Here is a 10171-nt window from a genome sequence, read left to right as displayed (position 1 = left end):
TTTCACAATGGACAGGCTCAAGTATAGAAGAGATGATGACAATAGTACAGGATAGATCAAAGTTGAGATTTGCTATTCACAGAGTTGCTACGGGTGATAGTTGACTGGATGGCATCTAAACCAGCCACCACCCACTAGCTGCTTGGCTGTGGTCAGTTTAGTTTACTATTCTACTCTCCGGCTGTAAGCTCTTCATCATCACAGGGCAATGCTGCTATTTATGGAACAAGAATATCTTGATGGGTGGAGATATCATTGCTCTGACAGTGTCTAGCAAGACATCTTCAATATCTTACACTGTTTTGAATGCATAGGTTAGTAGAATGCCTTCTGACTCAGGACTAATTCAAAGTACCCACAGCATACTACTCAGCCTTCACCGACCATTGATGCTAGAAGGGCAGGAGTTGGAGTCATTTAGAAATTTTTATAGTCGCCTGTCAGTAGTGTAGGTTAAACATTGGGCTGCTACCTGAAAGACCAATTAATAATTTAACTCATCATTCAGCCTCCGTGTGGGAAAAGGATAGGCAGTTTGTTTCCTTAAAGATTTGCCTACTTGGAAATTCCATGGGGGTGGGGAGCAGTTCTATTCTGTCCTATAAGGTTCCTGTGAATCAAAATTTACTTCAATGAAATCAAATAAAAAAAATTTTACTTCAGTGAATTTATAGATACCTGGCAGTGTCCTTTTTTTATCTGCTGAATGTGATAATCAACTCCATTTCCCTGTAATTCAGTTTTGTTGCAGTTTTAGGAGAAGATTCATTTGTAACAGCTTGAAAATGAGTGATACTAATAAGCTGCCACAAGAAAATTAGCAAAATACTTTTCTGCTAAGAATTTTGGACACTGGGTAACATTTGTTCAGTGATAATGATGAGTTTTAGCTCCTTTTTACAGAGCTGTATGAGGTAATCTGGGTTTGCTGTGAAACTGAACCTTGAGCTATGGGGATATTAAATGCCATAGTGGTTTCCCCTTGTGGACAGTGTTTGGTGGAATTCCCAGTTGTAAAACAGATTGGGAAACAGGCATGGCATCCACTTGCTAAACCACATGCCTCTGGAAACTCTATGTACTTGGAGAAATAGCAATAGCTATGGAAAGTCATTAGGTCTTTTGTTCATAGAGTCTCTATGAGTCGGCCTCGACTTGACAGCAATCAACAACAATAACTCATGGCCGAGTAGTAAGAAGTTGTGCTGCAATCCCAAAGACATGTGGTTCAAATCTACCAGATCTGCCAGGGGGGGAAGGATGGACAATCTCCTCCCATGCTTTTTACTGCCTCTCCAAACCTGCTGGAGGGTCAGCTATGGGTCGGTTCCTACTCAATGACACACAGCAACAACATCTCCTTTATATATAAAGGCAGGAATACATAACTCTCAGATACTGGGGCTTGGTTCCAGATGACAGAAATGAAGTGACTATTGAAAGATAGTGAATGATAAGAGTTCATTTGGTTTCTCAGTGCATAGAAGAGTCGTCCTTACACTATATGTAAGCTATTACATCTGCAATTATGAGATGAAATGTTTGAACTATCGAGATAATATCCAAAATGTGACACACAGTTGTGAAAGAGCCACATCCGGTTGGAAAAATGGAGTCAATAGACATGTTCAGTGCAGGGTGGCCACACACGTTTACTTTGAAAAACTGAATAACAATTAAAATGATAAAGTAATAACCATGTCTACCAACTGCAATAAATCAAAGCATATCTGCATTTTTTAAAATTACTATTATTTAACAAAGTTGGGGTCTTGACACCCTAGCCTAGGTCCTAGGACACCAGGTGCAGATTCTTTGGTCGTGAGGTAATCCATGACTTAACTCTGCCTCATCTTGAGCTTCATGGATCACACAGAGGTGCTGTGCACTCAGGTCCTCTGAGATCATGAACTCACACTCACTGTATTTGAGTCAAACCTACTCAGAGCTGACCCTCCAGTGGACTCCTGAGACTGTAAATTGCACACAGGAGAGTGTGCCTCTTTCTCCCAGACAGATGCTGGTGCGTTTGAACTATCTACTATCTTGGGATGAGCAGCTCAACTCCCTTATACACTAGATGGGCTCGCCAGAAACAAATGGTTATGCATGGTGGACAGTGTGTGGTGGAGCTTCCTGATTAAAACAAGCTTGGAAGCAGGAGTGGCATCCACTTCCGGAATGGCTTGCCTCTGGAAACTCTATGAACATCACTCAGGTCTTTTGTTCACAGGGTCGCTATGAGTCATCTACGACTCGATAGCACTTAACAACAATATCAACGACAACATAGAGAGACCTACATTGGCCTTGTGGACAGAAAGTTATTCTACCAAGCCCAAGGTGGATGATTTTGATCTGCATCCCTCATGCCTACTTTTAATAGTTTTTGGTCAAACATTCCTCTAGGTGGTATAGACTGGTCTGTCAATTTGCTGTACAGAGGTAACTTATGGTTGCTGTGATGCTAAACACTGTGACACTTACGTGCCTAGTGTGATAATGGTCACCCATGGTGGACAGTGTTTGGCGGAGCTTTCCGATTAAAACAAGCTTGGAAGCAGGAGTGGCATCCACTTCCGAAATGGCTTGCCTCTGGAAATTCTATGAACAATGCTCAGGTCTTTCATTCATAGGGTCGCTATGAGTCGTCTACAACTTGATGACCCTTAACAACAACAACAACAGCATGAGTTCCTGGTGACCTCAAACTGCCAACTTTCTTTAGCCTTGTTTGAAAGGATGGTTGAGTAGAGTCTGACTCCTAGCTCTATCCTGCACCATCCTTACACAGTTTCAATATCTGACACATTATTGCCACCACTGCTCAGTACACCTGATTGTCTTCTTTTCCTATAGTCCTCTACTCTGCCAAACATGATATCCTTCTCCACGAACTGCCCCCACCCATTCCAAGGAGCATTTTGACTTCTTTGAACAAATAAGGTGCCGATCTACAGTCTCAGGGTTCCTTACACCAGTTATTGTTGTTATTTACCACAGAATTGGAACCAACTCATAACCTGACCCTCCACTGGTTTCTCAGAGTCAGCAAATCACATGGGAGGGGATCTTCCATTTATCTCCCTTGAAGCAACTGGTAGACTCCCATCACGTGACCTTGAGTAACACCCTACCTCTAAGCCACTCTTAGGCCAGCAACTGTCGTTTAACCTTCCCTTTTAACTCCAAGAAGCCTTGGCCGTCCCACACTCACCATTTTGGAGATGAGAAAGTAGAACAGCCTTCGGGGTAGTTGTGAACCCCCATACTTCGTCATGTGGATCCTGCAGAGCAATGAGTAGCCGCAGAGTTGTTTTCTATTTCCCCTGGGGATGGGGGGTGGGGGTGAAAGAAGTTCCAAACCATTAAGGAGAGGAAATCTTTAAAAAAGTGTCGAGTGCTTGGAATGATTCTATTCCCACCTTTTTTTTTTCAGGTCTGATCTTGCATCGGTTATTAACCCTCCTCTACCCACTGTCATCCCGTCAATTCTGATTCATGGTGACCTTGTAGGGTAGAGCTGAACTACCCCACAGCTTCCTGAAGCTGTAATCTCTACTGAGCCTTATCTTTCTTCACTGGAGCAGTCTGTGAATTTGTACCGCTGAGTCTCAATCTTGGTGCCACTAGGATTGCCTCTAAGCATTGCAATTTTCAGACACTGAAATCTTGAGGCACTGTAGGCATTTCAAATGAAAATACAAAGGTGGGAGGAGAGGAGTTTGTGTCTGTGAAGACAGTAGCTCAAGAAGAACTTAAAATTGGAGGGGTGTTTAAAAACCTGAAAAGAGACTTAAGGAGAGGGTAGATGGCCATCTAGGCAGGAGCGGGTAGCAGGACTTTAGCCTTTGTCCAGAGAAAGAGTTTCATGGACTGTATACTCTTGTTGAAGGGAGTTCTGGTAAGAAAGTGACCTGCAATCCCCAATGCATGTGGTTCGAATCCACCAGTTGTTCCATAGGAGAAAGATGGGCAATCTCTGATATTAACTGCCTCTGACAAGCTGCTGGAGGGTCAGCTGTGGGTCGGCTCCAACTTAGTGGTACCCAGCAACAATATCTCTTGTTGAAGTTTGGGATGCCTTGTTGAGACAGGTGTGGAGACTAGTCAGAGAGCCCAAGTGGCATTTGAGACAGTGTTGCAAGGCCATTGCTTGTCATGGTGGGGATGGAAAGGTAGGCAAGCCACTGCCTGGTGGATTGGTCTGGAAGGGGTAGAACAGGGGTGGCAGAGGGGGAAGTTAGTGACTCCTTGGGATTTGGGCCTGGTGTTGAACAGAATCTGTGTTCAGTCATGGAGCACTGAACAACCATTGGGACCCAAACAGAGAACTTGAGAGTTTTTAGCAAGTTGGAGAGTCAGTGCCACTTACCTGGGCTCCAGTAGCTCTACTAGGCAATTGTTGCTGATATGCTTCAATGCGCTGTCTGAGGAATGGTTTGTATGGTAGACCATGGAGGCGTTGGTATGGATCCAGGTTTTGGGGAACTTCCAGAATCCTGGCCGTGTGATTTCCTGGTATTCTGATCAAGAGTAATGGTTAACAGGAAGATTTAATGACAGGTGGATGTAAAATATACAAGAAGCCAAGGACTTCCTTAGTATTGGGATGAGAGCTGTAGAGAAAGGGCTCAGTTTTGGCCAGTTGCAGTCTTATTTGAGAAAAGAATGTAGACTAATTCTGTCGTTAGACTCTGGGGCCCAACGCCGAAGCACTGGACATACCACCCTCAAACCTCTTCACAACTTAATTAAAAAAAATCATAAGGAACAGCACCTAAATAAGCTTTGCTGTCTTATTGTGTTCTGTGCTGTTCAATCTTTTTGTACTCATAGTGACCCCAAGGTTCAGAAATGAACTACAGATTGAAGTTCCCAAGGCTGTACGTAACCTTTATGAGGAAAGGTGGGAAGATGCTTGTCCTGAGGAGGCCCTAATAGTTAAGACCACCCAACTTTAAGTTAGTAGCTGAATGGTGGACCATCGAGCTACATGGGAGCCTAGCTATCCCCAGACTCTGCATAGGAACCGGAGATCGTTTAAAAGGATCAGAGGATACATTTAATCAGGGGAGTCCTATGTACTACAATTAACTTTACTTCCTAACTGAAATGTTAGGGTTTAAAGTCCACCCAGAATTTCCTCAAAAGAAATACCTGGTGACCTACTTTTAAAAAAAAAAAATCAGCCACTGAAGAGAATATGGAACTTTGGTGGCTTAGTGATGGGTTCTGTTGTTTACCCAAAGGCAGGCAGTTCCAATCCACCATTTTCCCCAAGGAAAGAAGATGTGCTATCTCCTTCTGTGCAATTTGCAGCCTCTGAAAATCTTCTGGAGGGTCAACTATGAGATGCTTCCGACTCAACGGCACGTCGACAAGAACGTGCTACAAATGGGGTAAACATTAGCTGAGGTTGAATAGACCAAACTTGGTCATATTTCTCTCATGGGGATGACCCAGACCATGTTTAAAAGATGAAGCCTTTGGATGATAACCCCAGGTGGGCATAGGACATGGGAACTTTTAGCCTTGGAAGGCCTCTGAGATGAACTAGGAAGACTATTTCTTTGTCTGGCCCATCGTTCCTCAGAGAGACTGAGCTGGTTCTCTCCTGCCCCAAATAGAACTGTTTGAGATATTCCTTGATGGATTAGACCCCATGAAGAGTCTGTGATGAAATGGGCCTAGGAAAGATCCTCAAATGCCCCAGACATGTCAATTTTGAAAACTCTTCAGGATCCATCGTTTGTAAGTGATTAAGACCACAAGTATCTTGAGGAGACTATCTGGGGAAAAAAAAAGGGTATTCATAATGCCCACCATAACTTTTAGGACAAAAAGTTGAAATGTAATCATTTTAATATTATAATTGGTTGGTTTATATATGTATTTCTAATTGCTTATAAAAAGAAATTGCTTGCAATCTAAAGAGAAAAAAAGTAAATCACTCCGTTAACTTTCTAGGTACACTCTGGGACCACTGGTTCAAAGGTGAGGCCCTCAGCACTGAAGGGGAGCTGAAGAGATAGGCAGACACTATTAGTTCTGGTTTCCACAAGTGTAGAGAATTGTAGGAGGGGCTGTCTATGTGGAGTCATGGCTTACAGGCTCTTCCCCAGGGTACTCCTGGAATTCTAAGCAGTCTTGATTCTTCTCCTGAGTGTGAGGAACCTGAACTAGATCATTCCAGTAAACATAGCCAGATCTCATGTTCCGGACAAAGTGGGGCATCACCTGTGCGCTTACCTTGTAGTTGTTGAGGATGTTTCTCAGAAAGGTTGATCAAGGCTTTGCGGAGGAGTGCTTCAGTCCTGTTGACCAGCCCTCCTGCCTGATAGCTCAGTGATCGCATGTTCGGGTTCTTGTCCCATGCTTCTTTAGCAGAGTGGAGTTCCTCTGGAGTGAGCAAAGTTGGTTCAGGCCCCCATGTGTGAAAGAAAAAGATGTGTGGAAACACAATACTATCATATTAGGCTGAACAGGGCATTTATTAGCTTGAACTGTGTATTAGGTTGAACTGTTTCTCTAAGAACTGGATGCCCAAGTTGTACCCGGTAGTTCCCAAGGATGTGACTGTTGGAGATTGTACTTTGTTAACCCCAAAATATATGTTGCAAAGCTTAATCCTCTATTTCTTAGAATCCCATTTTGTGGGGTTTTTTGCCATGTTAATGAGTTAGTATTCATGCTGTGTGCATCTTCACTTAAACCCTTGGAATAGACAATGGTTTAATCAAACAAAGGAAGGAAGAAGAAGGGAAAGGAGGTGCCCAACAACATGGAGGTTTTCAGTGAGCCAGGGAGTAAAAATGTGCCTCCGGAGCTAACGCAGAGAGACTTCCCTTAGGGCTTCACACCCCATGAACCCTGTTGTTGTTGTTGTTGATTGGCATCCAGTCGAGCACGACTCATAATGACTCTACAAACAAAAGACCTAACGCCTTTCCATAACTATCGTCATTTCTCCAAGTTCATAGAGTTTCCAGAGGCATGTGGTTGAGGAAGTGGATGCCACTCCTGCTTCCAAACCTGTGTTACAACTGGGAGCTCCACTGAACACTGTCCACATTGGGAAACCATTCTGATACCCCGAAAGTACAAGGTTCAGTACCACAGCAACGCAGGTTATTTCATACTCTACATTGACAAAGAGTTCTGTGGGATTTTAAAGCCAAACGTTTGAGCAGATCTCCATCCTAAGCAAAGGCCCAAGGACACCCGCTCTTGGGGGGGGGGGGAAGAGCAGTAGTACACATCAAACACAACCCCAAAAAACATGACCCCAAAAACTTCCCTTTCATGCCCATCAGGACTGCCATCCAGATGCAGCCAAAAGCCAAACTCCCAGAGTGGAGTCTCCAGGCCCCAGCCAGCAGTCCCATCCCCACCCCCTGCGGGGTTTTAAAGCCACACCTTTGAGCAGACTTCTATCATGGGCAAAGGCTCAAGCACAACTGCTCTTGTTGAGAAAAGAGCAGTGAAAGACACCTGCTCTTGGGGGTCAAAGAGCAGTAATACACATCAAATACGACCCCAAAAACGTCCCTTTCATGCCCATCAGGACTGCCATCCAGATACAGCAAAGAATTTCTACCTACATAAGTTAAAAACTAAATTTGCATTATAGCAGCATTAGGAACCTGAGTTACCTTGTTTGGAAACTGGGTTGGTTTGTTTTTTTTTATGAAATTATTAAGTAAGTGAAAATGAACCCATGTTAGACGAGGCTTGGGCCTACATCCCCTCAATAGTGTGATGCACAGAGGAAATGCATTCCTGTGAAGGGGTAGAAACAGAACTCGGAGTGATGGAAGTACATGCTAAAAATTGCTGGCAACATGAAAAGCAGAATGAGACAATGAAGGAATTTCTCCTTGAGCCCTCAGAGGGGGTGTGAAACTTCTAAGATTTTGATTTTATACTAGTGGTTGTCTAAACTGCGACTAGAGGCTTATCCATAGCAAGCTTCCCCAGCCTGTGGTACTTGTTTACGTAATAGCCTTTGGTTACCAATAGACTTGATACAAGCCTCCTTATTTCCCTGGCTTGGCTGAAGGATCTGACCCTGAACCCCAGCAGGTGTCGAGGTAGGAGGCTGGTTCCCTACCCACCTCATCTTGGCTAGTTCCTTCTCCTCAGCAACCTTAAACCCTCTTGAAGTTTAACACTCATGGCTCTGTTTCCTCAGCACCTTTAGGTGGCTTTGGGTGGGAACAGAGGACTACGGGGTTGAGACATGGTCTTGAGCGTCTCTGATTTGACTGTTCCAGGGAGCAGCTGGCCTGTCCATACCTGTGGAAGTGCATAATACAGGGCTTGCTTTGTTCGAGGCAAAACAAGAGGGATAGTCCAATAACAACTTCCAACTCTTTGTTCATGTTGTCTTAAAACCCTTGTTACGTTTGAAATGAACCTTCCCCAGGAACCCAGAAGAACAAGCTACCTGTCTGCACCTTTCATAAGAGTCGTAGTGGGCTTCTCCTCCACCAGGTCACTGTTAGAAATCCAAAGGTGCACAGTAGGTCAGGGAAGGGGACAGCTGACTTTCCACCCACCTTGCAGAATCTGGAAGCACGTCATGATAGGTATTTTGTAGTCAACTGATCTCTTCTCTAGGTAAGTGATGGATCGCTGCAGTGTGGACAGGACCAAACGTGCAATGATGAGCCTGTTCCCAGGAACTTTTAGATACGGCGGTAAAGAGGGCTGCGCTGATGATGAGGCCAGCAGCAGGAACAGAAGCAGCAGCAGCCTCGTGGTGGACATGGTGCACTGCTGCTGCTTCCCCCTGGTTGAGAGATTCCTCAGAGCAGCTTTCTCGCCTGTGCTGCCTCTTTTTGTCAACGTCAAACTCCTCCTCCTTCTCTTCCTCCTCCCCTTTCTCCCACTCTGCCTCCTCCTCTTCAACTTTCTCCTGCAGAAAGAAGACAAGGGTCTGGTCAGGGCTGTCTTTCTTCAGGTGTCAGCACAAACTAGACAGCTGGAGAAGACTCTGGGAAAGATCACAGCAGGAGGTTGCTTCACTGAGGCGGGGGGGGGGGGGGGGAAGGCACCCATTCCTGCATCAGCTTTGTGATTTTTGTTATGTTTGAGTCTATCATCAAGGCTTTTGTGTTCATTTATCCCACCTACAGGGTAGGGATGTTGTTGTTGTTATTGTTGTTGTTGTTGTTATGTGCTGTCTAGTCGCTTGGGACTCATAGTGACCCTATGTACAACAGCCCTAAACTCTGCTCTGTCCTCTGCCAATCACACTGTCTCTGACACTCCCATCCCGATTACCCCAGTCACTGAATCAATCCACCTCATAGAGGGCCTTCCCCTCCTGCACTGTCCCTCCACCCTCCCTAGCATGATGTCCCTCTCCAAGGACTAGACGACCCTCCTCACAACATGTCCAAAGTATGTTAGATGGAGCCTCAGAATCCTTGCCTCCAAGGAGCCACCTGGTTTAACCCTCTTCAGGATGAATCTGTTTGTTTTCCTAGCAGTCCATGGTATTCTCAACACTCTTCTCCAGCACCACAGCTCAAAGGCATCACTTCTCCTTCTATCCTTCTTAGTCATTATCCAACTCTCTGATGCATAACAAGTGAGGGTGAGGATAGTATATTACTATTCGTGAACCAGGAATTGTGTTGACATAATAGTGAATACAGAAGAAGCAGCTATCTGAACCATGTTGTCTTGAGCCATGGTGTGAATTTCAATTCATGCAGACCCCAGTTGGTTACACAGGAGACCCATGCCGGAGTATTTTCTAGACTTGTCCTGGTTACAGAACGTTATTCTGGTTAAACACCTTGACTGTTACTCAAAAGATCGTTGGTGTGGATCCATCAGCTACTCCACGGGAGAAAGATTTGGTGATCTCCTTCTGTTACGATTTCAGCCTCGAAGAACCTTTGGAGCATTACGACTGTCCTCCAGGGTACCTCTGAGTTTCAATTATCTCAGAAGTATGGATTTTACTGTTCTTTTGGGTAATCCTTAAATACAGGTCCAGGCATTTGGTTTTTTATGGTTGACCTTCCAAATTTTAGGTCACTAGGTGAGTGCAAAATGTTTTTGCCACCAAGTTACTGTGTAAGACTGTCTTGAATGCTGGGAGTGTTATGTCTCGGGAATGCCATAAGATGGTCCGGAGACAATTCCACTCCTTCCT

This window comes from Elephantulus edwardii, unplaced genomic scaffold (genome assembly GCF_000299155.1).
Source record: "Elephantulus edwardii isolate Elephantulus edwardi_28Jun2011 unplaced genomic scaffold, EleEdw1.0 scaffold00186, whole genome shotgun sequence".
Classification (NCBI taxonomy): domain Eukaryota; kingdom Metazoa; phylum Chordata; class Mammalia; order Macroscelidea; family Macroscelididae; genus Elephantulus; species Elephantulus edwardii.
The sequence above is the reverse complement of the archived record's forward strand: the minus strand, read 5'-3'. Positions refer to the sequence as shown.